This window comes from Chiloscyllium punctatum, chromosome 34 (genome assembly GCF_047496795.1).
Source record: "Chiloscyllium punctatum isolate Juve2018m chromosome 34, sChiPun1.3, whole genome shotgun sequence".
Taxonomy (NCBI): domain Eukaryota; kingdom Metazoa; phylum Chordata; class Chondrichthyes; order Orectolobiformes; family Hemiscylliidae; genus Chiloscyllium; species Chiloscyllium punctatum.
The window spans coordinates 44,692,635-44,720,484 of NC_092772.1; the positions used below are offsets into that span (position 1 = coordinate 44,692,635).

Genomic DNA, 27,850 nt, shown 5'->3' on the forward strand with positions numbered 1-27,850 from the left:
ACTGAAACCTTTGCCCTCTAGTTTTGGACTCACCTACCATGTGGAAAAGATGACAGCTATTCATCCTATCCATGCCCCTCTTGATTTTATAAACTTCTGAAACAGTCGCCTCTTAGCCTCTGACTCTCCAGGGAAAATAGCCCCAGCCTATCTCACCTCTCCCTGTCGCTCAAACCCACCAATCCTGGCAAGATCCTTGTAAATCTCTGAGACATTGGGGGTGGTAGGGACTGTACAAGTTGCATCTGAGTTGGAATTGAACCAGCGCACGCATCCTTGTAGGGAAGTTTGTTCGTGCCGTCAGGGAAGATTTGAACAAACTCTGTGGTTGTGATCCTGAGGGATGGTTCAGCAGGGGGAGAAACACAACCAGAACAAGAAAAGACAGCAAGTGGGTCAGGAAGGTATAGGAAGTAATGACCAGTTAAGGCACAAGGGAGATTGACGCAAAGAACCCAAAGGAAGATGAGCTGTGGGGGTACAATGAAAATATGGGGCATGGTTGAGAGATTGACAGCTCAATATTCCAACAATGGCTCAATGGTTAGCACTGCTGCCTCACAGCGCCTGGGAACCCGGTTCAATTCCCACCTCAGGCGACTGACTGTGTGGAGTTTGCACATTCTCCCCGTGTCTGCGTGGGTTTCCTCCGGGTGCTCCGGTTTCCTCCCACAGTCCAAAGATGTGCAGGTCAGGTGAATTGGCCATGCTAAATTGCCCGTAGTGTTCGGTGCATTAGTCAGGGGTGAATGTAGTGGAATGGGTCTGGGTGAGTTGCTGTTCGGAAGGTTGGTGTGGATTTGTTGGGCCGAAGGGCCTGTTTCCACACTGTAGGGAATCTAATCTAATCTAATTCCAGGATGTAGGGTCTTCAAGTGAAATGGAAGGCAGTAAACAAAGGAGAATTATCACCATATTGGTTAAGGCATCAATTACAGTGGGAAGCATTTTAAAAGGCTCCACAAACAAAACCATATCTTAACAACTTAAAAAAGAAAAAGAAGTAATCACATTGCTGGGTGCGCACTCTACAGAGACATGTGGATAAAGGTACCATTGAATACGCTAATTGAAGAATTCTGTTACCTAGCTGATTTCAAATAGATCTTCACAAATAGACTTACTTTTGTTCAGCTTCCCAGATCATCATAGTTACAGATTTTGAACATACACAACTACATGTAAACTTTTAAAATACCATCAATATTAAAGAGATTCCACTGAATATGTTAGGACATTCACCCTTAGACAGTAAACAAAGGCCCTCTCACATTGCTTCTATGGAGGTTTGAGTTACAGGTCCAGGACTCAGCGAGATTGGAGTGTGATTGCGTACGGTGCATTGTGAAAGGCCCAAGGATAGAGATGAGGCTTCTGGGAAACACCATGAGATCATGGAAGGCCTAGGGTTGGCCATAACGCTGCCCGTCATTGACCATCCAGTCACATGATGAATTGGACTGGCTGTGTATTTAATTAATTAATAAAACAATTGGTCTGTAGTTGCCAGTGTTTGGCTGAAATAAAATGTATAAAAGATTATGATTTTTCTTTGTTGATTGAAGAAGATTCTGACTCCCAGAGGTTTGTTCCCACTCCTGCAAATTCAGTAAACTCTTTGAGTTTGGAGATAGAGTGACTTATTTGGTCATTCTGCCCCAACAAATGTACGTCAGGAGATGGAAGAGATAGAGGAACTTTATGAAAGTACATTCAATGAGGAGGTAAGTGTTACTGATTAAGCTGGTGGAGCTGTGGGATGATAGGTCCCTAGTGTCTGGTGGACTCCATCCCAGGGTGTTCATGGAGATGGTGAAAGACCTAGTTGATGGATTGTTGTTAGTTTTACCAAATCTATTAGGTCCTGGGAAGATTCCACCAGGTTAGAAAGTAGCAAATATAACCCATCTATTCAAGGGAAGGAGAGCAAAAACAGAAAACACTTGTTATTAGGAAACTCAAGCTTTCTGTCATGGTGAAGCTGTTCGAACAAATCAATGAAAAGGGTGTTTAGACAAAAAGAAAATAATCCAGAAGAGCGTGTGTAGTTTTGTGAAAGGCAGATCACATTTAACCAAATTATTGCAGCTTTCTGAAGCATTAATGAGTGCTGTGGATAATGGATGTGCTGTACTTTAGTTTCCAGAAAGCATTTGTGAAGTTGATAGATAATAGGTGTTCTACACAAAAGATAAGTGAGAGACTACATGGACCAACTTTAAAGTGAGGGGAGATAGGTATAAGACAGATGTCAGAGGTAGTTTCTTTACTCAGAGAGTAGTAAGGGTATGGAATGCTTTGCCTGCAACGGTAGTAGATTCGCAAGTTTAAGTGCATTTAAATTGTCATTGGACAGGCATATGGACGTACATGGAATAGTGTAGGTTAGATGGGCTTCAGATTAGTATGACAGGGCAGCGCAACATCGAGGGCCGAAGGGCCTGTACTGCGCTGTAATGTTCTATGTTCTATGACCGTTACTGGGCCCTCAGCTTATGTACAGGTGATATCGATGATGGAGACAAGGGGATAAGAATCACTGAGTGAGGAACAGGAGAAGCTTCACTCAGCCCCTCTCAAAGCAGGTTAAATGCTGTCCAGCTCTGCACAGAGACAATATCAGGGCCACACAAAGGGTTAACAGCTTGTTAGAAATTCTGGGCAAACTGCCACTTCCTCACTTAATTGACTTTCTGATCTCACCTTAATTGACAATTTTTGTAAAAATACAGAGGGGCGGTCGCAGAGGAGGAGGCCATTCAGTGCAGGCAGAGTATATTGGCAATTACTTCTCAGGCGAACAGTTGGACAGCTCTAGGGTAAGTACCATAATGACAAGATCAACATAATCCTTTTCTGATGTTGTAAACATAGATTCCAATAATTGATGCTTTTGGAAGGCTGCTACTTGTTGTTGAGGTCTGGCTGTAAGGTTAGATTCAGTGATATAGATATTCTTTCTAGATCAAGACAGGAGGGGTATGTGGGGCCAGGAGCTTTGGAACATCCCGACGAGGTGAAAGTTCCAAACTAGTCCAAATTCTTCATTGATTTAATTTATTGAGGAGGTGAAAATTCTGAACTTGTCCAAATTCTTCATTGATTTAATTTATTGAAGCCTCCGAACCTTCTGCAGAGCACCTATCATTCCTCAGAGAATCAAATTAGTCTGTGAGGACATTGTACAGACGTTGTTCTGACCTCTCGGGATCTGTGCGACAAGATATGAGGTCTCGTTAATTTTTTCCCTTTCAGAGTTCAAGAGGGAGCAGCTGATGCAGTATCTGGGGACAGACAATGATCGGGAAGTCTTGCCTCCTGCTGTTCCTTCTGCAAGGTAATGAGATCATTCGCTCAGACAGATTTACATTTGATAGCCTTTGTCAAAGATTATCAAGCTCTGATTGGGAATTGTGAGCCAAAGTTCAAACTGACACCAAGTCCACTTCACCCATCACCCTGTGCTCACTGGTATACACCAACTCCCAGTCTGACAGCAGAGGAGCACAGAGATCTTACAGTGTACAGTGCCAAGCTAGAGGAGGTTACAGAGGTAGGGAGTGGAGAAGGGAGATGAAGGGATGGGAAATAAATGATCATAAAGTTGATTATCATAAAGTTGAAGCTTTGGTAACCAATGGCGATAAGTGAACAATGATCTAGTTGTGGGATTAAGCCATGATAAAAACTGGGGAACAACGTTTACTCCGAAGCTACGCGTCCGATTACAATTTTCTGTAGTTTCTGTCTTTTGTGGTTTTTGTCAGAACTGCGATGAACTCCACACAGCAGTTCCTAGAATAGACACTTCCTGTCCATTCTCAGTGTGCTCGAAACCTCAATAAGGGTACAAAGATACCTAACAGAGAGACGGACTGCAAGGCAGTTAGTGGGAAAGGTGTCAAACATTCAGTTCCATATTTATCTTTCCTGTCAGTGCATGCAGAGCTCAGCCTAGAGGCTCTTTGCTTGAGAGTTTCAGAGTGACTGCTGCGGCAGGGTCAGTGCTGAGCCTAGGGACAAGTCGGTCTCCAGTGGAATCAACAATATTGGGTTTGGATCTGAACTAATCCTGTAGACAATGAGGATCCAAAAGAGATTGTTAAGCGGGGCGGGGGCCATGATGACAAATTTGGTTGCATTTTTTCGAAGAGGTCACCAGATGTGAGGGTCGGGGCGAGGGTTTTGAGGTTATCTTCTTAGACTTCAGTCAACCTTTTGATAAGGTCAAGTATGGGGGACTGGCAGCAAAGCTCCGAATCCATGTGATGTCATGAATCTCAGCAAACTGGATTCTCAGTCAGCTGAGTGTCAGGAAGCGGAGGATGATGGTTGAGGGGGTGTTTTCTCAGCTGGAGATCTGTGAGACTCTACAGGGGTCTCGCTGTTCACGGTAACTATAAAGGATGAATGTTGGAGGGTTGGTCAGTAATTTTGCAACGCTTGTATTGGTAGGATTGAAACTTGTGAGGACAACAGGAGGGTTTTGACATATGCGTCAGATGGGCTGATCAGTGTCCAATGGAGTTCACTCCAGACAAATGTGAGGGGATGCATTTGCATGGAACAAACAAAGCAAAGAAATACATGATGAATAATAGCACACTGGGAAAGTCTAAGGGATCTTCGAGTGCATGTACACTGATCCCTTAAGGTAACAGAGTCGGTGGGTAAAGCAGTCAAGACGTTTTTGGACCAATGCTGTTTTTTTTCGTTACTTCTGCTTTTATTCTGTTGTCAGTTTTGGTTTGGAGCTGTAAACTGGGTGTTCTGAGATGAGAATGACTTTGAAAGAGCTGGGGGTAAGTCATAGAGACATAGAGATGTACAGCACAGAAACAGACCATTCGACCCAACCTGTTCATACTGACCAGATAGAGTCATAGAGACATAGAAATGTACAGCATGGAAACAGACCCTTCGGTCCAACCCGTCCATGCCGACCAGATATCCCAACCCAATCTAGTCCCACCTGCCAGCGCCCGGCCCATATCCCTCCAAACCCTTCCTATTCATATACCCATCCAAATGCCTCTTAAATGTGGCAATTGTACCAGCCTCCACCACATCCTCTGGCAGCTCATTGCATACACACAACATCCTCTGTGTGAAAGAGTTGCCTCTTAGGTCTCTTTTATATCTTTCCCCTCTCACCCTAAATCTATGCCCTCTAGTTCTGGACTCCCCCATCCCAGGGAAAAGACCTTGTCTATTTACCCTATCCATGTCCCTCATGATTTTGTCACCCTTCAGCCTCTGACGCTCCAGGGAAAACAGCCCCAGCCTGTTCAGCCTCTCCCTGTAGCTCAGATCCTCCAACCCTGGCAACATCCTTGTAAACCTTTTCTGATCCCTTTCAAGTTTTGCAACATCTTTCCGATAGGAAGGAGACCAGAATTGCACACAACATTCCAACAGTGGCCTAACCAATGTCCTGTACAGCTGCAACCTGACCTCCCAACTCCTGTACTCAATACTCTGACCAATAAAGGAAAGCATACCAAACACCACCTTCACTATCCTATCTACCTGCGACTCCACTTTCAAGGAGCTATAAACCTGTCTCTTTGTTCAGCAACACTCTCTAGGACCTTACCATGAAGTGTATAAGTCCTGCTAAGATTTGCTTTCCCAAAATGCATCACCTCTCATTTATCTGGATTAAACTCCATCTGCCACTTCTCTGTCCATTGGCCCATCTGGTCAAGATCCTGTTGTAATCTGAGGTAACCCTCTTCTCTGTCCACTACACCTCCAATTTTGGTGTCATCTGAAAACTGACTAACTGTATTTCTTATGCGCACATCCAAATCATTTATGTAAATGATAAAAAGTAGAGGAGCCAGCACCGATCCTTGAGCTGTGTGTTTTGTGGTGAGATAAGGTTGCCGCTGATGACACAATAAGAAGATCTGAAAGCTCTCTGCCTCATCGTCTGCACCCGCTTCCAAAAGCACAAAGTGTAGGAAGCTGAGTATTGTCACTTTTACCTAAGTGAATCAAAAGGTGTTCCTGTTAAACATTTTCAGAAAAGTGACAAAGGAGTCCACGTTTATAGCTGTGAAACAATGAATTATGAAAATTATTTAAGTAATCCAGTCAGTTATAGAGTCATAGAGACAATACAGCTTGGAAACAGACCCTTCGGTTCAATCAGGTAAAAACAATAACTGCAGATGCTGGCAACCAAATTCTGGATTAGTGGTGCTGGAAGAGCACAGCAGTTCAGGCAGCATCCAACGAGCAGCGAAATCAACGTTTCAGGCAAAAGCCCTTCATCAGGAATAAGGGCATTGAGCCTGAAGGGTGGAGAGATAAGCTAGAGGAGGGTGGGGGTGGGGAGAGAGTAGCATAGAGTACAATGGGTGAGTGGGGGAGGAGATGAAGGTGATAGGTCAGGGAGGGAAGGGTGGAGAGGATAGGTGGAAAAGGAGATAGGAGGTCGGACAAGTCCGGACAAGTCAAGGAGACAGTGCTGACCTGGAAGTTTGAAACTAGGATGAGGTGGGGGAAGGGGAACTGAGGAAGCTGTTGAAGTCCACATTGATGCCCTGGGGTTGAAGTGTTCCGAGGCGGAAGATGAGGCGTTCTTCCTCCAGGCGTCTGGTGGTGAGGGAGTGGCGGTGAAGGAGGCCCAGGACCTCCATGTCCATCCGCCATGACCAGGGCCTCCAAGCCCTCCGTTTTTTCCTCTCCAGACGTCCCCAACAGTACCCTTCCACCGACACTCTCATTTGTTTGGCCGAACTGGTCCTCACCCTTAACAATTTCTCCTTTGAATCCTCCCACTTCCTCCAGACCAAAGGCGTAGCCATGGGCACACGTATGGGCCCCAGCTATGCCTGTCTCTTTGTTGGCTAAGTAGAACAGTTGATCTTCCGTAATTACACCGGCACCACTCCCCACCTCTTCCTCCGCTACATTGATGACTGCATTGGCGCCACCTCGTGCTCCCGCGAGGAGGTTGAGCAATTCATCAACTTCACCAACACATTCCACCCTCACCTTAAATTTACCTGGACCATCTCTGACACCTCGCTCCCCTTCCTGGACCTCTCCATCTCCATTAGTGACAACCGACTTGACACTGACATTTTTTACAAACCCACCGACTCCCACAGCTACCTGAATTACACCTCTTCCCACCCTATCTCTTGCAAAAATGCCATCCCGTATTCCCAATTCCTCCGCCTCCACCGTATCTGCTCCCAGGAGGACCAGTTCCACTATAGAACACACCAGATGGCCTCCTTCTTTAGAGACCATAATTTCCCTTCCCACATGGTTAAAGATGCCCTCCAACGCATCTCATCCACATCCTGCACCTCCGCCCTCAGACCCCACCCCTCCAACCGTAACAAGGACAGAACGCCCCTGGTGCTCACCTTCCACCCTACAAACCTTCGCATAAACCAAATCATCCGCCGACATTTCCGCCACCTCCAAAAAGACCCCACCATCAGGGATATATTTCCCTCCCCACCCCTTTCCGCCTTCCGCAAAGACCGTTCCCTCCGTGACTACCTGGTCAGGTCCACACCCCCCTACGACCCACCCTCCCATTCTGGCACTTTCCCCTGCCACCGCAGGAACTGTAAAACCTGTGCCCACACCTCCTTCCTCACCTCTATCCAAGGCCCTAAAGGAGCCTTTCACATCCATCAAAGTTTCACCTGCACATCCACTAATATCATTTATTATATCCGTTGCTCCCGATGCGGTCTCCTCTACATTGGGGAGACTGGGCGCCTCCTAGCAGAGCGCTTTAGGAAACATCTCCCAAGACATCCGCACCAATCAACCAAACCGCGCCATGGCCCAACATTTCAACTCCCCCTCCCACTCTGCCGAGGACATGGAGGTACTGGGCCTCCTTCACCGCCGCTCCCTCACCACCAGACGCCTGGAGGAAGAACGCCTCATCTTCCACCTCGGAACACTTCAACCCCAGGGCATCAATGTGGACTTCAACAGCTTCCTCAGTTCCCCTTTCCCCACCTCATCCTAGTTTCAAACTTCCAGTTCAGCACTGTCTCCTTGACTGGTCCGGACTTGTCTGACCTGCCTATCTCCTTTTCCACCTATCCACTCCACCCTCTCCTCCCTGACCTATCACCTTCATCCCCTCCCCCACTCACCCATTGTACTCTATGCTACTTTCTCCCCACTCCCACCCTCCTCTAGCTTATCTCTCCACCCTTCAGGCTCACTGCCTTTATTCCTGATGAAGGGCTTTTGCCCGAAACATCGATTTCGCTGCTTGTTGGATGCTGCCTGAACTGCTGTGCTCTTCCAGCACCACTAATCCAGCCTTCGGTTCAATCAGTCCATGCCAAACATAGTCCGACCTGCCTGCTCCTGACCCATATCCCACTAAACTTTCCCTATTCATAAACTTACCTAAGTGTCTTTTAAACATTGTAACTGCAGCCACATCCACCACTTCCTCAGGAAGTTCATTCCACAAGTAAATCACCTCTTTGTAAAAAAAAACACTCCAATCTCTTTTTTTTAAGATATTTCTATTAGAAATTTAACATTTTTGCAAGTTTACAAAAATAAACAAAACTCTCAAATACAAACATTGATATACAATTAAATCAAATATACAATAGCCAAAATTTAACAAAAAAAACCGAAAAAGAAAAAAAAACTCAACTGTCTACTAATCTAACCTACAACTAACCAGAATGTATATTTAAGTCTCTTACATGCTCGGAATGTGTTAACATCAAATGTAATAAAACCCATATTCGTGCAGGGTTCCTCTCCTAAGGGGCCCCGGACCAGCCAGGTTCGTAATCTCAATTAAATAAAAGCCCTTGTTAGGATAGCCGAAATATCTGTATTTATATAATTCAAGAAGGGCTGCCATATTTTATAAAATAATTCAGTCTTTCGGTGCACCATATTTGTAAGGAAGTCAAGGGGAATACATTCCATAATTAATCTGTGCCAGTTTGAAAGTCCAGGGGGGCCCTCAGCCACCCAGTTTACCAAAATATTTTTCCTTGCACAGAAAGAGAGAATAGAAAATAGTCTCTTCCTGTGCATGTCCAGGGAGGGAAAGTTCGAAAAGCCCAAAAGGAGAGATACAGGGTTCACTTTAATTTCTGTTCCTAAAATTTCTGTCAGGGTACTTGCTACTTTAGTCCAATATCTACGGATCTTATGACAGGTCCATAGGCAATGTACAAGAGTGCCCACCTCTATTTTACATTTGGGACACATTGGAGATGCTCCTGCCTTAAATTTTGCCAATCGAACCAGTGCTATATGGGCCCTATGAAGTATCTTCAGCTGGATAGCCTGGGTTCTGTTACAGATAGTAATTCTTCCAGCGTTTTCCCAAATATCATTCCATGTTTCTATAGAGATTTCTAGTCCCAAATCCTGATCCCATGTTTTAAGCAGATTATCCATATCTCCCGATACTTCATCATGTAGTAAATGATAAATAGTACTGACGGAAGATACCCCCACTGGTCTTAGGACACTACATTCTCTATCTGATTTATAAAGACTATCTAATAACGTAGTCTACTTCTGTATATAGTCTCGAATTTGGAAGTATCGAAAGAGGTCTCTATTAGTTAATCCGAATTTCTTACGCAGCTGTTCAAAAGACATCAGGACCCCTTCTTTAAATAGGTCCCCTAGATATGAGATACCCCTGGATCTCCAGAGTTTAAAAGTGACATCTGTAAACCCCAGTTGGAATCCCCATGCTCCCACTATCGGCACATGGGGATGTTTTATGTGAGTTGCCCTCATTTTGCTGCATTATATTCCAAGCTTTAATTGTGTTTAGTATTATAGGGTTTTTACAGAATGTAATGATTTTCCTCTTGTCTGAAAATAAAAGGTTAATAAGTGGGTATTTTACTTGAGAAGCCTCGATGTCCAGCCAGATTGATTGTGGATCAGACAAGACCCAATCAGCTATGTAACTTAATAGGGAACTTAACTGATATTTCCTAAAATCTGGGAAGTCCAATCCTCCCCTTGTCTGTGGAAGCTGTAGCTTCTTCAGCTTAATGAGGGGCCGTCTATGATTCCAGATAAAGGAACCCAGCCAGCTATATAATTTACGTAGTGCCAGCCACGGTAGCATCACCGGAAGCATTCTTATAGGGTATAGGAGACGGGACAGGACATTCATTTTAATTAATGCTATTCTACCCAGCCAGGAAATTGGAAGGTCTCCCCATCGCTGGAGGTCCTGCCTTATCCTCTCCAGTAAATGCACAAAGTTAGCCTTGTATAACTGACCAAATACTGGGGTAATAAAAATGCCTAAATATAAGAAGCCCTCCAGGGACCAACGAAAGGGAAAATGGGATCCGTCCACTAAGTGGGGTGTCATAGCAAGGCCACCCATTGACATAGCCTCCGATTTTGAGAAATTAATTTTATAGCCTGAGAATGTGCTAAATGTATTAATAACTTGGATTAAGCGAGGTACAGACATCAGAGGATTACTGAGGAATAGAAGAACATCATCTGCATAAAGGGTAATTTTATGTTTACCTGTACCAATCCTCGGGGCCGTTATATTAGGATCAGCCCGTATAGCTTCTGCTAGTGGTTCAATTATTAGCGTAAATAACAATGGCGAGAGAGGACATCCCTGACGGCAGCCCCTACCCACACTGAAGCTACCCGAACCTAATCCATTGGTAACCACAACTGCTTTGGGATCACTATACAATGTTCAGACCCATTTGGTAAACACCTGTCCAACGCCAAACCTTTCCAATGTGTAAAACAAATATGACCATTCAACCCTATCAAATGCCTTTTCCACGTCTAATGAGACTACTACTCCTGGTATCTTTCCCTGATGACAGGCTTGAATCATATTCAAAACCCTTCTAATATTATTGGATGATCTACGGCCCTTAATAAACCCCGTCTGATCCTCCTTTATGATATGTGGCAGTACCCTTTCTAGTATCAGTGCGAACGTTTTAGAGAGGATTTTAAAATCTACATTTAGCAAGGATATTGGTCTGTATGATGTACAATCTTCTGGATCCTTTCCTTTTTTAAGGATAAGAGAGATATTTGCCTCTTTCAGCGAAGGCGGGAGACAGCCCTGACTATATGCATAGTTATACATGTCCATAAGTGGACCAGCGAATATTTCTGTAAATTCTTTATAGAATTCAGCTTGAAAACCATCTGGGCCAGGTGCCTTACCGCTCTGAAGTTGCCTGATTGCGTCAAGTATTTCTTGGACTGTCAGGGGACCATTTAAGACCGATACCTGTTCCGGAGTTAGGCCCGGAAAGGTCAAATTTTTAAAAAATGATTGCATCCCCCTAGACCTATCTTCACAATCCTACAATTTATATAACTCAGAATAAAATTCTCTAAAGATCGCATTAATCTTTTTATGATCATGAGTCAAAATACCCGTACTTTCCTTGATAGATGTGATAGTTTGAGGGGCCTTTTTTTTTGCAAGAAATGCTAAGTATCTGCCCGGTTTGTCGCCAAATTCATATAACCTTTGTTTTGCAAATAATATTGCCCTCTTAGCCGTTTGAGTAAGCGTAGTGTTTCGAGCTGTCCTAAGGGCCGTAATCCTTTGCAATTTAATAATAGAAGGTCTATCAGCGTATGCAGTTTCAGCTGCTTTTAAGCGAGCTTCGAGTAGACGCTGTTGTTCTCCCTTCAATTTTTTCTGGGTCGCTGAGTAGGAGATGATCAAACCTCGCGTGTAAGCTTTGACAGTCCCCCACATCATTGATGGGTTGCGAGCCGTACCTGAATTAATTTCTAAAAAAGTTTTAAATTCTTGAGAGAAGTACTTTACAAATTTACTACCTTTCATTAGGAAGGGGTCCATACGCCAATGCTGAGGGGATGTCCCATTGTTCCTCGCCTTGGTTTCCATATATACAGCAGCATGGTCGGAAATTGCTATACTACCCATTTTACAGGATGATATGGAATTTAAGAAAATCGAGGGAGCAAAAAACATATCAATTCTGGTATGGCATTTATGTGGATTAGAGTAGAAAGAAAAATCTCTGCCCTGTGGATGAAGACATCTCCATACATCAACTAATCCTAATTCTTTGTTCAGATCCACCAATTGTCTAGATCTTGGAGATACTCCTGCAGTACTCTTGGGAATCCTATCTATTTCCAGATCTATAATACAATTAAAGTCTCCCCCTATAATTGTATGATGGGCACCAAAAGCCATCAATTTTGAAAAGGCTTCCATTATAAATTTAAAGGGGTGTGCAGGGGGGCAGTACAAATTTAAAATCCCATATTCCTCTCCATTTATGAGGGCTTTAATCAAAATATATCGTCCAGATTCATCTTTTATCTGATTTAGGATTTTGAAAGGGAAATTCTTCCGAACAAGAATAACAACTCGCCTGCTTTTTGAGCTAAAAGAAGAAAAAAAGGCCTGATCAAATCCACCCTGTCGTAATTTCAAGTGTTCTTTATCCAATAGGTGTGTCTCCTGTAGGAGAGCTATATCAACTCTTTCTTTCTTAAGATTTGATGATATTTTCTTCCTTTTGACTGGAGAATTTGACATTCCAGGTGCACCACTTAACCGACTGACCAACCATAATCGTCCGGGCAAATCCGAGACCCCTCGCGAGGGGAAACCCTATCCAGAACATCCCGAGCATAGAGCATATAAAATTTACAAAAATAAAGGCTCTCTAATACACTCACAACAGTATAATAAAAAAAACTATTTCTAAATAAAAACAATATAAAACGTATCTAAGTGGAGATTTTCCCCCTTGTTCCCAGGGGTATCACTTCCTCTCCAAAAGTCCATCATATCCTCTCCCAACCGATGCGCTCCTCAATAAAATGAGGAGAATTCAGATATAATACAAAGTTAGAGTTAACAGTGAGCACCCTACCCCCGCCCATACCAACACCTGGATATATTTGGTAATGTTAATACCATATATAAACATATAACTATAAAATTACAACCTCAACAAATAATAATTAAACATAATAATACAAAATAACAAGGGAGAAACAACCCCGCTCCTAAAGACAGAGGTAAAATAGAATAAGGTAACCACCACCCCCCACCAACACTAACCAAAACCCCCAGCGTATATATACATATACATATACACATATATATATACATATACATACATACATATACACACACATATATACATACCCACATATATGCATAAAATAATAAAAGAAACAACCCCAAGGGGGGGGAGGGGGGAAATCAAATCCCTCTCTCCACACCCCCATGATTATATTAAACAGTAAGGTAAGAAAAGAAAGGGGGGGATATAAACCAAAGCGAGGGGAAAGGCAAACCAACATCCATTATCTCTTACAATTTATCTAAGAGAGTCCAAGAATTCCTTAGCCTTTTCTGGCAATCCGAAGCTATACACGGATCCTTCATGGTTAAAGCGTAGCATCGCTGAGTGGTGTAAGGAGTACTGAATATTTAAGTCCCTTAAACACTTCTTCGCCTCGTCGAATGCCTTCCTCTTTTGGACCAGAACTGGAGAAAAGTCCTGGAATAACATGATCTTGGATCCTTTATAGATCATGGCTTGGGGGTCTTTTCCAAGATTTCTAGAAGCTTCTAGGAGTATCTGCCTCTCCCTATAGCTCTGCAGCCGGAACAGGACTGGGTGTGGGCACTGGTTCGAGCCGGGCCCGTGTATTGTGACCCGGTCGGCCCATTCTACCCTTACCTGGCCTGATCCAGCTTCCAGATTTAAAAGCTGTGGCAGCCACCGCTCGAGAAACGCTGTAAGCTGGCCTTCCTCTTCCCGTTCGGGAAGGCCCAGCAAACGAATATTTTTTCTACGACCTCGATTATCGAGGTCTTCAATATGATTCTCTAAGGTCCGGATGCGCTGATCGAGAGTCCGGACCCGATCCACGGCCGATTGCGCTGTAGTTTCGGAGGTCGCGGCCTTTAACTCCGCCCCTCCGACTCGGCGCTCGATTTCTTTAATGTCTCAGTCGTGCTTCTGCAGCGCGGCTGAGAGTGAGTCCCATTGATTTCGGGATTCTTCAATAAAAGTGTCGATCTTCGCATCCAGTTTGGAGATCATTTCTACAAGGCTTGTTACCGGGCCGGCTGTGGACGCCTCTGCTGCAGCTGGAGAGGGGAGGGGGTCCTGCTTGCTGAGAGCTGTGGGCTCCCTTCCCTTTGGTCATTTTTACTAAATATTAGACTGTTTAAATGTCATACTAAGCAACTAATTAAATTTAACAGCTATTATGAATGATTTGGTGAGTGTGGTGGGGGTGGGTGACCCACTTTACCCAAGTCTTGGGAAGAGCACTATAGACTCAGACTTGCTGGGTCGCCGCCATCTTGGATCCCCCCCAATCTCTTTATAAAATCTCTCTCATCTCATCTTAAAGATGTGACCCTTGATCTTGAAATCCCACATCCACGGGAAAAGTACCTACCATTAACCTCACCTGTACACTTAATAATTGTGTAAACCTTTGTAAAGTCGCTTCTCAACCTCATACGCTCCAGTGAAAGAAGTCCTGGCCGATCCAGCCTTTCTTTATAACTCAAACCTTCCACACCCACTAACGTCCTGGTTAATCTCTACTGAACCCTCTCTGGCTCAGCAATATCCTTCCTATAACTGGGTGACCAGTACTGGACACAGCATTCCAGAAGAGGCCTTACCCAATGTCCTGTACAACCTCAAAATGACGTCCCAACTCCTGTACTCAAAGGACTGAGCAATGAAGGCAAGTACGCCAAATGCCTTTTTAACCCTCCCCGACCCCCCCCCCAACTAAATGTGATGCAAACTTCAAAAAATTATGCTATTTTCTTATATTTATCCATGAACCATGTTACTATGTCTGTCTGTTGTCTTTTTTTGCAAAAAGGGGGCTGAAAACAGTTCAGGTTTTCAGGATAGATATTAATTAGATGACTATATTGCTTAATTTTTCTCTGCTAAAATTATTGCATATTTGATCAATTGTGAAGTCTTTTGTTTAAAATACAAAACCAGTGTCTGGAATTAATCATTTGCAAAGTCTGGAATTGATTGTTCAGAAGTCAGGTTAGGGGTGTTCAGCAGTTTTAATTCTCCTGGGTTGTGAATACAGAAGTAGGAAGCTTGCTATGGTTTGGCTGTTGGGACAAAGGGATATGGATTACTTAGCTTTATGAGCCAAGTGATGCTGGAATTGTAAAAACAAAAATGGCTAAGCCAGAGCAGTCCTAGTATTCACAACATAGGAGAGGTTCGATTGCAATGGGGGAAATCTACCAGGATGGTGCCTGGCTGGAAATGTTTGTTATGAATAGTGATTAGACAGGATGGAGCTGTTTTTCTTTGAGAACAGGTTGAGGGGCATGTGATTATAAGGGGCACAGACAGGAAGAGGCCATTGCCCTTGGTGGAGGGATTAAGGAGCATTCACTGGTCTCCCTGCCGACTTCACCTGCGGGAAGTGCACCGAACCCCAGCTCCTCACAGACCGGATTAGGGAACTGGAGCTGGATGAACTTCGGATCATTCGGGAGGCTGAGGGGAGGCCATCGTACTTAATTTACAGGATAAAGGTAGCTGGGTGACCATCGGGAGAGGGAAATGGAATAGGCAGACTGCGCAGGGATCCCCTGTAGCCGTCCCCCCAACAGGAAGTGGACTGTTTTGGATACTGATGAGGGGGAAGGTCTACCAGGGGTAGGCCTTGGCTGCCAGCTCTCTGACACTGACCCTGGCTCTATGGCTCAGAAGGAAAGAGGGCAGAATAGGGGAGCGATCATGATAGGAGATTCACTGGTGAGAGGGACAGACAGGAGAGTCGCGAATGAGACTCCTGGGAGGGTTTAAACTAGTTTGGTAAGGGGGTACGAACCAGAGGATGGTTAGGAGGATGGTGTAGCTAGTGAACAGAGTGTGCAGAGAGTCTGTGAGGAAGGATAGACAATTGACAGGGCAAAGTTGCAGTCAGTGAGATGGGCTGAAGTGTGTCTGTTTTAATGCAAGAAGTGTCAGGAAAAAGGATGATGAACTTGGATGATGAAATGGATCAGTACTTGACGTTGTGGCCATTACAGAGGCTTGGCTATCACAGGGGCAGGAATGGTTATTGGATATTACAGGGTTTAGATGATTCAAAAGGTATAAGGGAGAGAGGAAAAAAGAGGCGGGGGAGTGGCCTTACTCATCAGGGATAGTATCACAGCTGCAGGAAGGGAGGTCGGCGAGGAGAGTTTGTCTACAGAGTCAGTCTGGTTGGAAGTCAGAAACAGGAAAGGAGCAGTCACTTTATTGGGAGTTTTCTACAGGCCCCCCCCAATAGCAACAGAGACACGGAGGAGCAGATTGGAAGGGGAATTTTGGAAAGGTGTAGGTTGTTGTCGTGGGTAACTTCAACTTCACAAATATTGATTGGAACCTCCTTAGCTCAAATAGTTTGGATGGAGCAGGTGTGTCCAGAAAGGATTCCTGACTCGATACATCGATCAGCTGACTAGAAGGGGAGGCCATTTTGGATTTGGTGCTTGGCAATAAACCAGGCCACATGTCAGATTTCTTGGTGGGAGAGCATTTTGGTGATAGTGATCACAATACCCTAATCCTCACTAGAGTCATGGAGAAGGATAGGAGCAGACAGTATGGGAAAGTATTTAATTGGAGGAGGATGTTTTATGATGCCATTAGGCAGAAGCTGGGGCACCTAAATTGGGAACAGATGTTCTCAAAGAAATGCGCAACAGAAATGTGAAGGCTGTTTAGGGAACACTTGCTGAGAGTGCTGGACAGGTTTGTCCCACTGAGGCAAGGAAGGGATGGTCGGGTGAAGGGACCTTGGATGACAAGGGATGTGGAACATCTAGTCAAGAGGAAGAAGGGAACTTACATTAGATTGAGGGAAGGATCAGATGGGGCTCTAGAGGGTTACAAGGTGGCCAAGAGAAACTGAAGAATGGATTTAGGAAAGCTGGAAGGGTAGGATTAAGGAAAACCCCAAGGTGTTCTACACTTAAGGGGAGAACAAGAGGATGGCCAGAGTGAGGGTAGGGCTGATCAGGGATAGTGTTGGGAACTTGTGCCTGGAGTGGGAGGAGGAAGGGCAGGTCCTTAATGAACACTTTGTTTCAGTATTCACTAGTGAGAGGGACCTTGACATTTGTGAGGACAGTGTGAAACAGACTGATACTCTCGAACAGGTTAATGTTAAGAAGGGAGACGTGCTGAAAATTTTGAAAAATGTAAGAATAGATAAGTCCCCTGGGCCAGACAGGATATAGCCAAGGATGCTACAGAAAGTGAGGGAAGAGATTGCTGTGCCTTTTGCAATGATCTTTGCGTCCTCACTGTCCACTGGAGTAGTGCCAGATGATTGGAGGATGGCAAAAGTTATTCATGGTTCAAGAAAGGGAGTAGGGATAATTCTGGGAATTAAAAACCAGTCAGTCTTACATCTGTGTTGGGCAAATTATTGGAGAGGATTCTGAGAGACAGGATTTACAATTTCTTGGAAAACCATATTTTGATTAGAGATAGTCAGCATGGCTTTATGAGGGGCAGGACATGTTCACAAGATTTACTTAATTCTTTGAGAATGTGAGAAAACACATTGATGAAGATAGAGCAGTGGATGGATTTTGTATACATAGATTTTGATATGGTTCCCCATAGCAGCTTTGTTCAGAAAGTAAGGAGGTTTGGGATACAGGGAAATAAGTCTATCTGGATACTGTTATGAAGTTGAAAGCATGTACTGGACCTTTAAGAGAGAGTGAATACTGTTCTGAACTGAGAGCTGACAAGCACCTGTCATATGACTAGATGGCAGTCTCAGAGTGTACTGGGAAATTGAAACTATGTAACATTTGGCTGTGAAATGGATACCTGAATTGGTTGCTGTTTTGACAACAATTCAAATGTAACCAATCAGTTTAAATTATGCCTCAGGATACTAAAACCTAATCGAGTTTAAATTTATTGTTTTGCCAACATCAAATCAATGGGACAGTCCAATGTTGGGAATGCAAAAATGCAGACGTTTTAAAAGTCGGACTGAGCAACTGCCATCAACACATCCAAACTAGGAAACACTCTCTATCAAAAGGTACCTTTTCATATGAAACATATTCACAGTAAAAAGAAAGATGATGACTCAGGGAAATCTTCAGCTAGAAGAAGAAAGACAGCGGCTGTGTGGTTTTGAAATTAAGTTGATGTGATTTTCATAAGTGTTTTATTGGAACAGCATATTGTTCTAGAGCTGGAGGCAGATTGTAAGCAGTTAAGAGAACAGGGGGCTAAGAGTTGTAAATAGTTATTTAATGTTCAATTTGAAGAATAAATTGATATTATTTTCTTCAAATAGTGGAATTTGGGAGTTCTCTGTCACTCACATTTTAACAGATTACGAGGGGAGGTGATCTTTTCTGGGTGTTTGGTTTAACTAACAGAGGTGTTCATCTCCGTGTCATAACAATTTGGGGGCTTGGGTCTGGGATTTGGACAGATCCAGTCTGAGATTTAGAAAGATTTGAACAGTCTGAGGTATGAAAGATCCCAGCAGATTTAAACACTTGTCGATTAGTGGCCTAAATCTTTAAATAAAACGGAGGCGAGACAATTTATATAATTTTGGTTACTTGTGTTTGGTTAAATTAAAAATGAGGAAAATAGCTCTTAACATTGCAAAAGAGATTCTGGGGTTTGAAGATGTTTCCCAAGGTTGCCAAGAATGTTTAGAAATACAAGTGGAAGGCCATACTTTTGGAATGAGAATTGGGTCTAACAAGGGACAAGAGGAAAGCTGAAAGTGTAATGGAGTTGGTCAAGTACTTAGGTGTGTCAGAGAAACAGGCAAGTGCAGGAGAGTTAGACAAACTTAAATTACAAGTGAGGCAAATGGAGTTAGAAGATAAATAAATGGAGAGAAGAGTGATGTTAGATGAAAGAGAGAGAGAGAGACAAAAACAGAGACAAAGAGAGAAAGAAAGATGAGAAAAAAAGAGAGAAAGTTCTCAGCTGAGCAAAGAAAGAAGAAAGCAAAAGAGAGAGGAGAAAGGGAGAGAGAATTTGAACCTCTGAAGTTGCGAATTAGTCAGGAAAGTAAACAGGATAGAGATGACGAGAGAAGGTAGTGATGTATACAAATATGTCAAACATCTTGATGAGAAAGATGTTGAATCCTTCTTTATTTCATTTGAAAAATCAGCTGGGCAGCTGGAGTAGTCAGACAACTTGTAGGTAATGCTAGTTCAGACTAAGCTGGTAGGCAGAGCTCGTGAGGTATTTGCCGCGCTGTCAGATGAGGGATCAAGAGATTATGACGAGGTCAGACAGATTATTTTGAGTGCTTATGAATTGGTACCAGAAACGTATAGATTGTGATTAAGAAACATAAAGAAGGAACCAGGTCAGACTCATGTTGAGATCGAAAGAAGTACACATAGTCATTTTGATAGATGGGTGCGATGGTAAGAATTTGTGTGGATGAACAGAAAGTTCAGGAAGTGATCAGAGCAGCACAAATGGCAGATGAATATACATTAGTGTGTAAGGCAAAATTTAGCTTCCGTCAGGAATTACATCCTGTGAGGGATAGAAATTGGGAGAAGGGGAGATCCTATACTACAAAACAAAGAGTAGAGTACACAGGGAAAAGCTTACCACAGGTTAAAAAAAGAAACCCAAGAGGGTGAAACAGAGGTGAAAGACCTCAGCTGTTTTCACTGTAATGGGGTGGGACATAGAACATTACAGTGCTGGTGGGTCAGGAAGGACGCTGGTAAAAGGGGTTTTCACTGTAATGGGGTGGGACACAGAACATTACAGTGCTGGTGGGTCAGGAAGGACGCTGGGAAAAGGGGTTTTCACTGTAATGGGGTGGGACACAGAACATTACAGTGTTGGTGGGTCAGGAAGGACGCTGGGAAAAGGGGTTTTCACTGTAATGGGGTGGGACACAGAACATTACAGTGCTGGTGGGTCAGGAAGGACGCTGGGAAAAGGGGTTTTCACTGTAATGGGGTGGGACATAGAACATTACAGTGTTGATGGGTCAGGAAGGACACTGGGAAAAGGGGTTTTCACTATAATGGGGTGGGACACAGGGCATTACAGTGCTGGTGGGTCAGGAAGGATGCTGGGAAAAGGGGTTTTCACTGTAATGGGGTGGGACACAGGGCATTACAGTGCTGGTGGGTCAGGAAGGATGCTGGGAAAAGGGGTTTTCACTGTAATGGGGTGGGACATAGAACATTACAGTGTTGATGGGTCAGGAAGGACACTGGGAAAAGGGGTTTTCACTGTAATGGGGTGGGACATAGAACATTACAGTGTTGATGGGTCAGGAAGGACACTGGGAAAAGGGGTTTTCACTGCCAGAAGGTGAGACACATTAAGTCACAGTGCTGGTCATTAAAGAAAGGCATTGTGGGAAAAGAGGTGGTAAAAGATGTTAAGCCAGTGACATTAGTAAAGGTAGTACAGGAAACCCCAAGAAGAGCCGAGGAGCTGCAGGAGAGTGCACAGCCCAGGCAGGGGCTGGGGATGGAGATAGTGCCGATCTCTATAAAGAATCCACCTCTATGCGTAAAGTTTACTCTGAAAGAACAGGGGGAGAAGGACAAGAAGTTATAATTTTGAGAGAAACGGGGTCTAATTAATCTATAATATTAAGAGATGAACGTATAGCAAGAGGTGAACATATGTGCACTCTCTCTGACCTGTTACCCAAGAGAGTAAGTAGTAATCTGTGGGATAGATGGACAGAAATGAAGTGTCCCCTACAAAAGATCAGGTTGGAGAGGCAGATCAGGAGTGGGGCAGTAACAGTGGGAGTGATCGACAGAGTGTTAGTTCCAGGAATGCAGTTTGTTCTTGGGAACGATTTAGCAGGATACAAGTGGGAGTGACACCCCTTGTTGTGGAGAAGCCCAAGAAAGACCAGGGAACTGAGGAGTTAAACGAAAAATACCCTGGAATTTTCCCAGACTGTGTAAGTAACAGATGTAAGTGTCATAAGTTACAGCCAGAAGGAAGAAACTAAAGAGAAAGACAAAGGAGTTGAGGTTTAGTTCACTGACACTCTGTTTGATGTAATGGTACAGGAACAACCTGAACAGGTGGAGGGTCAGGCAGAGGTGTTTAGGCCTGAAAGGCGAACAGAAAGATGAGACAATATATATATATTGAAGCATACTCGGAAAAGGAGGCAGAGAATATTCCTGAGGGTTATTATCTTAAAGACAGAATTCTAAGACAAAAATGGGGACCATGGCAGGTTTAGTGCAGAGGAGAAATGGGCGGAAGTGCATCAAATTGTGTTAGTGGTAGCATCCAGACAGAAGGGGTTATGGGTAGCACATGAACTATGAGTGGGAGGTCACCCAGGTGTGTGGAAGACTCAGGCTGGCTCTGACTGGTCTGGACGGCACAAGGATGTGGTTAACCTTTGCCGTACGTGTCATGCATGGCAAATGGGGGGTACACCACAGTTGTTAAAGTACCTATTCGAGATGGCTCAGGGAATCCCTAATGGATCGACCCATAAGCCTGTCTTGGTTCGTCCCGGAGATCATACTCTGTGGCAGTCTGGAATATAAAACTCTTACAGACAGTTGAGTTTAAATTATTACCTTTATTTACTAATGGCATCAATGTTACACCATAATATAGATACCTACAAGGCAGGCTTGTGTGAAGGGTCTAAAACTATGAGTAGAGTAGTGGTGCCAGCTCTTACCCCTACAAGCTCTCTTAGGCTACACTCCTTATTGCTGCAAACAAGCTGTCTTATTCAGAATTTGGTATTAAAATTACAAAAACGTCACACGTCCTTAGTCAGATAAGCAACAATAAAATGGCAAAAGTTTGCCGAGGAAGAGAAACTCAATGACAGGTCTGACTAATCGAGTTACACACACATCAAAGTGAGAAACCCTGAGCAAGCCAGTTCAAATGGCTTTTTCTACAAAAATCATCTTAGATCCCCAGGATGCAAATTAAGTTCATAACATTCCCAGATCTCGAGCTCCAGAGAACCACGCACAAACATTCAATCCATGAAAAGCCAGTGTTCATTCAACCCAGACCATAAAAGGTTAATCTTTCCACCAGCTTCCCTCCTTTTTCTCTCTCTGTGTCTCTCTGTCTCTCTGATCTCTCTTTGCCTCTCTCTCTCTCTCTCTCTCTCTCTCTGTATCTCCCTTTCTCTCTCTCTGTCAGTCTGTCTCTCTGTCTCTCTCTCTCTCTGTATCTCTCTCTGTCTCTCCCTCTCTCTCTCTCCCTTTCTCTCTCTGTATCTCTCTCTCCCTCTGTCTCTCTCCCTCTGTCTCTCTCTCTCTGTCTCTCTCTCTCTGTTTCTCCCTTTCTCTCTCTCTCTGTCTGTCTCTCTCTCTCACTGTCCCTCTCTCTCTCTCTCTGTCTCTCCCTCTCTGTCTCTCCCTTTCTCTCTCTCTGTATGTCTGTCTTTCTCTCTCTGTCTCTCTCTCTCTGTATCTCTCTCTCTGTTTCTCCCTTTCTCTCTCTCTCTCTCTCTCTCTCACTGTCTCTCCCTCTCTCTCTCTCCCTCTGTCTCTCTCTCTCCCTCTGTCTCTCCCTTTCTCTCTCTCTCCCTCTGTCTCTCTCTCTCTCTCTCTCTCTCTCCCTCTCTGTCTATCCCTTGCTCTCTCTCTCCCTCTGTCTCTCTCTCTGTCTCACTGTCTCTCTCCCTCTCTGTCTCTTGAACCCTTCAGTCAGTGAATGTAATTTACAAAAGAGTGTTTTCTCTCTCTCACTCATATATAAACATCTTCCTTACTATGTCAGTTTCAGCCTTCATGTTTTCCTGTATTGAGCTGTAATGTTCGATGTAATACAGAATTGGATAGCCCATAGAAGACAGAGGGTGGCGGTAGATGGAAAGTATTCCGCCTGGAGCTCAGTGACCAGTGGGTGTTCCACAGGGATATGTGCTGTTCTGGGGCCCCTGCTCTTTGTGACTTTTATAAATGACTTGGATGAGGAAGTGGAAGGGTGAGTTAGTAAGTTTGCCGATGACACGAAGGTCGGTGGAGTGGTGGAGAGTGTGGAGGGCTGTTGGAGGTTACAACGGGACAGTGACAGAACTGAGCTGATAAATGGCAGAGTTCAACCTGGAAAAGAGTGAAGTGATTCATTTTGGAAGGTTGAATTTGAATACAGAATACAGGATTAAAGGCAGGATTCATGGCAGTGTGGAGGAACAACGGGATCTTGGGGTACATGTTCCTCGAAGTTGCTACGCAGGGCTATTGAAAAGGCATATGGTGTATTGGCTTTCATTAGCAGGGAGATTGAGTTTAAGAGCCATGAGGTTATGCTGCAGCTCCATAGAGCCGTGGTTAGACCACACTTGGAATATTGTGTTCAGTTCTGGCTGTTTCATTATAGGAAGGATGTGGAAGCTTTAGAGAGGGTGCAGAAGAGATTTCCCAGGATGCTGCCTTGATTGGACAGCATTTCTTATAAAGAAAGGTTGAGGGAGCTAGGGCTTTCCTCATTGGAGCAAAGAAGAATGAGAGGTGACTTGATAGAGGTGTACAAGATGTTGAGAGACATAGATAGAGTGGATAGTCAGAGACTTTTTCCAAAGGCGGGAATGGCTATCACAAGGGAGCATAATTTTAAGGTGATTGGAGGAATGTTTAGGGGAGATGTCAGAGGTAGGTTCTTTATACAGAGAGGGTGAGGGTGTGGAATGCACTGCCACCAGTGGTAGTAGAGTCAGACACATGAGGGACATTTAAACAACTCTTGGGCAGGCACATGGAGGATAGTACAATGAAAGGTATGTGGGTTAGTCTGATGATAGAGTAGGATAAAGGATTGGCACAACTTCAAGGGCCGAAGGGCCTGTTCTATATTCTATTCATTTTGTATAAATGATTGTGAGTTAGTGTTAATCCCACATGGATAACTGAGGTGACGTCCTCTCTCAGAGCTCCCCAACGTTCGTCCCCTTTCGAAATGGTGGGGTCTCTCAGCTCCTGTGATTTTCTGCAGCTTGACTCTGCTTGATATTGAAACCTGATCTGAGCATGTTTGTCCATTCAGTCCAGTAGACGGACAGCCTACCTGGTCCTCAATATTGATATTTCTCTCCTCAGCTGGACTGATGCTGGAGTGGCAAATCGACACTCCACATAACGTGACAGCACAGGAAGGTTCCTGTGCACGGATTCCATGTCATTACATTTATCCTTCAAAGCTGGTAAACCAAACGCGGGTTGGAATCTGGTTTAATAACGAGAAACCGGTCACAGCACCGATAGCCTTTCACTCCTGGGATCACAGCAAAGAGTTGCCACATTTCCGACATCGGACCTGGCTGTCTGGAGACCTGAACGATGGAGACTGCTCCCTGATTATAAACAACATCAGACAGGAAGATGCAGGAGCTTATTTGTTCAGAGTAGAATTTGAGGGAATGCATAAATACAGCTACTATCCTGTAACCCAGCTCTATGTTTCAGGTCAGTGATATATTATAATTACTCACTAGTTCACATCCAACACTCAGTTGAAAACGACACAATCCTGTGTGTGGTTTGCTAATTTCATGATTTGGATACCCTGTGTTGGGATATTTCGATTACCACTCTACTCCACAAACTGTACAGTTTGATCCAATCATCGTATTGCTACCCTATCACACCATTAGCCAGAACTTTTGTAAATTTCACCAGGTTTCTACAATAGACAGAAAAATAGCCTGTTTATTATAATCAGGCTGTATTGTGAAAAAAAAGTGGGAAAAATTGTTCCCACATGAGGTACGTTCCAGAGTTAAACAATCTCCCATTAATTTGAATGGAAATGAAAGAAATAGTGAGATATCTGGTTGGAAAAGATTCCATCAGGCAAACGCAGCATGGATTCAGGAAGGGAAGATCGTGTTTGACAAACCTACTGGAGTTCTTTGAGGATGTGAGAAGCACGGTGGATGGAGGGGACCAGGTAGATACTCTATACTTGGATTTGCAGAAGGCATTCGATAAGGTGCTGCAAAAAAGACTCATCTATAAGCTGAATGGAATCGCGGGAATGTACTAACATGATTAGAGGACTGGTTAACCAATAGAAAACAGAGAGTCAGAATAAGTGGGTGTTTCTCTGGTCAGAGATCAGTGGTGAGCAGGAGGTGGTAGGGTTCAGTGCTGTCCCTGCAACTGTTCATGATATATATATATACATGATTTGGAAGAGGATACAGAGTGTAATGTATCCAAGTTTGCTGAGGACATTAAATTGAAAGGAAAGGCAAACTGTGCAGAGGATGGGGAGGCTCTGCAGAGAAATTCAGATAGGTTAAGTGAGTGAGCAAGAGTCTGGCAGATGGTAAATGTTGGTAAATGTGAAGTTATCCACTTTGAAAGTAAACATAGTAGGTCAGAGTATTATTTAAATGGTGAAAGATTGCAGCATGCTGTGGTGTAGAGGGACTTAGGAGTGCTCGTACATGAATTGCTAAAAGTTGATTTGCAGGTGCAACAGGTCATCAGGAAGGTGAATGGAATATTGGCTGCCATTGCTGGAGGGATTGAATTGAAGAGCAGGGAGGTTCTGCTGCGATTGTACAAGGTATTGGTGAGGCCACACCTGGAGTATTGTGTATAGTCCTGTCTCCTTACCTGAGGAAGCATATACTGGCTTTGGAGGGTGATGCAGAGGAGGTTCACCAAGTTGATTCAAGAGATGAGGAGACTATGAGGAGATACTGAGCTGCTTGGGACCGTATTCACTAGGATTTAGAAGAATGAGATGGAATCTTAAAGAAACATATAAAATTATGAAAGGGATAGATAGGATAGAGGCAGACTAGTTGTTTCCATTGGTGGGCGAGACTAGGACTCGGGGACATGGTCCCAAGATCAGAAGGAGTAGATTTAGGACAGGGATGAGGAGGATTTGTTTTTCCCGGAGAGTAGTGAATCCATGGAATTCTCTCCCCAAGGAAGCAGTAGAGGCAGCTTCGTTAAATATTGTCAAGACACACTTGGATGGGTTTTTGCATGGTAGTGGAATGAAGGGTTATGGGGGTCATGCAGGAAGGTGGAGCTGAGATGATGGATGGATTAGCCATGATCTTACTGAATAGCAGAGCAGGCTAGATGGGCCAAATGGCTTCCTCCTGCTTCTATCACATGTCAAACACCATACAGCTCTGCAGAGGTGATGTTATTTTTAAAATCCAAGCGGGGAATCAAATACACTCATAGGCCAAGGATCTCTTCTCAAAGAATAAAATAAGTTTCCAGCTGATAAGAGTTTTTGAAATACTTATCTTGTAACATATGATGTCCACCACAGAATGTTTGGAATATCTTCAGAGGGATGGGAAATCAGTGAGATTGAGGTTTCTGAGCAGATGTAAGAGTCCAGGTTTCAGGGCTGTTGAGATTGTCAAAAATCCAGATATTTGGAACTTTCTCAACTTCCAATACCTGAGAGAAACAGAAAACAACTCCAGAAAAGTGTTGCTAAAAACTTTCAGCCCATATGTTCCAGACAAGTTTGTCCAACCATCAACCTTCACACTAATCCCTCTTAAAAGCTTCAGTAATAAACAGGTGAGTCACAGCTCGCGTTCCTGTTGAACAATTCCCAGAAGTCATGTCTTATTAAAGCTTAGTAAACCCTTTTTCAATCCAAAACATCTATATGGTCATATATTTCATCTGGTGTTGGCCTTGAATTATAAATTATGTATCACCAACATGACTCCTGCCTTGGGAAAAAGGGCAGCATGGTGGCACAGTGGTTAGTACTGCTGCCTCACAGCACCAGGGACCAGGGTTCGATTCCAACCTTGGGTGACTGACTGTGTGGAGTTTGCACATTCTCCCCGTGTCTGCGTGGGTTTCCTCCGGGTGCTCTGGTTTCCTCCCACAATCCAAAGATGTGAACTGGCCATGTAAATTGCCCATTGTGTTCAGGGATATGTAGGCTGGGTGCATTAGTCAGGGTAGGGTAGGGGAATGGGCCTGGGTGGGTTATTTTCAGAGGGTCGGTGTGGACTTGTTGGGCCGAAGGGCCTGTTTCCACATTGTAGGGATTCTAATTCTAACACCATTTCCAAATACATGTCATTGTGTTGTAAACAGAAGAAGAAATAGGAATGGAAGTAAGGCCATTCGGCCCATCGAGTCCACTTTCCACTCAATCATGGCTGATGGGCATTTCAACTCCACTTACCCGTACTCTCCCCGTAGCCCTTAATTCCTTGTGATATTAAGAATTTTTCAATCTCTGCCTTGAAGACATTTAACGTTCTGGCCTCCACTGCGCTCCGCGGCAATGAATTCCACAGGCCCACCACTCTCTGGCTGAAGAAATGTCTCCGCATTTCTGTTCTAAATTGGCCCCCTCTAATTCTAAGGCAGTGCCCACGGGTCCTGGTCTCCCCACCTAACGGAAACAATTTCCCAGCATTCACCCTTTCTAAATCATGCATTATCTTGTAAATTTCTATTAGATCTCCCCTCAACCTTGTAAACTCTAATGAATACAATCCCAGGATCCCGAGCTGTTCATCGGCCTACCATTCCAGGCTTCATCTGTGTGAATCTCCACTGGACACGTTCCAGTGCCAGTATGTCCTTCCTGAGGTGTGGGGCCCAAAACTGAACACAATATTCTAAATGGGGCCTAACCAGAGCTTTATAAAGTCTCAGTAGCACAATGGTGCTTTTATATTCCAACCCTCTTGAGATAAATGACAACGTTACATTTGCTTTCTTAATCACGGACTCAATCTGCAAGTTAACCTTTAGAGAATCCTGGACTCACACTCTCAGATCCCTTTGTACTTTGGCTTTATGAATTTTCTCACAGTT

General features: G+C 44.0%; 1 pseudogene; it reads left to right on the forward strand.

Annotated features, from left to right (window-relative positions):
* Positions 1–343: 343 nt before the first annotated feature.
* The window catches only part of LOC140458727 (sialic acid-binding Ig-like lectin 13), a 51,882-nt pseudogene continuing 24,375 nt past the window's right edge, over positions 344–27,850 (forward strand).